Genomic DNA, 2,187 nt, shown 5'->3' with positions numbered 1-2,187 from the left:
CCCCACCCAAAATTTCCCACTGACCCTAAACTTTTGTAGTAACCACACGCATTTTCTCCTTCATCGCTGAATCCATTTCTCCTTCATCGCTGAATCCATTTCTCCTTCATCGCTGAATCCATTTCTCCTTCATCGTTGAATCCATTTCTCCTTCATCGTTGAATCAATTTCTCCTTCTGATTTTCTGCACAAGAGCTTGGTCGATGTTGGAAATTTCTCCTTCTGATTTTCCCATAATAACCACACATCGGTGAAAAACGTTCAACTTTCTCCATTCACGCAAGAGGAACACAGAACGTCTTTCGTAGGATTCTATTTTGAGGATTCAAGTGTTTTAATCCCAAATTGGTCTCATCCTTCTCATCTTCCACACTCTCATATCCTTTTTCCCAAATCACCTCTCTCTCAGACGACGTCTTTGGTAAGGGTTCTTATACTTTTTTCTGTTTATTTATTTTTTATTCTACGAATTTAAGAAAATGATTTCCCCAAATCATTTTATTTGCATGTTTTTTTATAGTTGCTGATCTTTTTTATGTGTTTGTGGTTGATTCTGAAATTGGGGTTTTATTATGAGTTTATTATGTGAAATCTTAGTTGATTAGAATATTGCATGTCAGGTGTTTGAAAAAAATCTTATAAGATGTTGTTGAAATCATAGATGATGTTATTGGTCATGATTCAGGGTATTGTCGGGAGGTTTATGGTGTGTGTGGTGCTGGGGGTTTTCTGTTTTAGAACTTCAGTTCCAAGAGATAATGATCCATTTATGATAAATTGGTTATTTGAGTTCCAAGCTTCCAAATTGATCAAGATTTGTGTAGATGAAACCCAATTTCGAATTGCATGTGTGGGTTCTTCGGTTTCCTGAATTTGGATCTTGTTCTTGAATGATTGAAGTTCATGAGCTCAACCCAAATTATTGTGGTTGAAAACACTCAAGTTTGTGGTTTATGAAATTGTGTAATATTCCAAGTTCCAACCTTCAATTTGAGTGAAAAGTGTACCCATAATCTCAAATTTAGAAATTCATGTTTAATCTTTTATGCCTTTTATGTTTCACTTTTATTTCTTAGGTGCTTAGAGCTTAGGGTTTCAGGTATCCATTCTTGTGCTTCAAGTAAGCTCAGATTTATGTGGTTGTGTGAAATCTAGTCATCAAATTGAGTGAGGATGGTGTCTATATGACCTCAATTTTGGAATTGCACTTTATTCCACTTCTATGTATATTTATAATTTTTTATTATCTTGCATACTCAGACTGGAATCGACCCTATTGATGATGATGATATTGTTCCTCCATTACTTAGTGTTTATTAATTTTCTGATTTGGAAGTTGTTAAATTTTTGAATTTTGCCATTGCTTTTTAGGTGAGACTGCACTAATTCATGCTGCTGGTCAAGGACACACTCATACTGATAAGTATGTTATTGACCGTGGTGCTAATGATACTATACCCACACAATTTAGAGGCAGCTACGACCTTGCACCATGTTGCAGGAATAGGTTTGTTTTCACTTACCTATTTTGCTTTTTCTCATCTGTTACAAAACCCATTAGTTTCAAAATTATTTTCTTATTTTGTGCTCATCTGTGCTTCCTTGCAGGAGATACTGAGCTGTCAATAATATTGATTTTGTTTTCAATGACCAAAAGCTTTAAGCTGTTGGGTAGAGGCCAAAGAATAAATATATATATATATCTAATATATATAATATAAGTAAAAAAAATTGTTTAACATATATCAATTTCATTTTAAACACTTTATTTACTTTTGTGAATAACATATTATTATTTTTCTTTATTTTGATTTAACTCATATCATTAGAGATTCAAGTCATATTTAGTTTATTTTCTATCTAAATTAGGAAATTGATTTTTTGGAATACATAAACTAATAATTTTAATTAAGTAAAATTGATAACTAAGTTCTTCAACAAAATTTCTATTATACTTATGAACTATAAAGAAAATGAATGACTGATATTAGATGTAACTAATGTAACTTATAATTTGAGTGTAAAAGGATTCTCCTTATGTTCACAATATTTGTTTTTATTTTTACTACTATATTTTTTTTTTAATTTTACTTATTTTTATTATCTAGTTAAGTAACTATTTTTAATTAAATTTGTTTTAATAAATTAATATTTTCTATATAATTTGTAGATTATTATTTTAAATTT

General features: G+C 30.6%; 1 long non-coding RNA gene across 1 annotated transcript; it reads left to right on the top strand.

Moving 5' to 3' along the window:
- On the top strand, window positions 1–1,684 carry LOC109362794. Its single transcript, XR_002109449.1, has 3 exons — window positions 1–421; window positions 1,372–1,507; window positions 1,609–1,684. It is a non-coding gene; the product is annotated as an uncharacterized LOC109362794 (long non-coding RNA).

Source organism: Lupinus angustifolius, chromosome LG12 (genome assembly GCF_001865875.1).
Source record: "Lupinus angustifolius cultivar Tanjil chromosome LG12, LupAngTanjil_v1.0, whole genome shotgun sequence".
Taxonomy (NCBI): Eukaryota; Viridiplantae; Streptophyta; class Magnoliopsida; order Fabales; family Fabaceae; genus Lupinus; species Lupinus angustifolius.
This window is presented reverse-complemented; position numbering and strand designations above follow the sequence as displayed.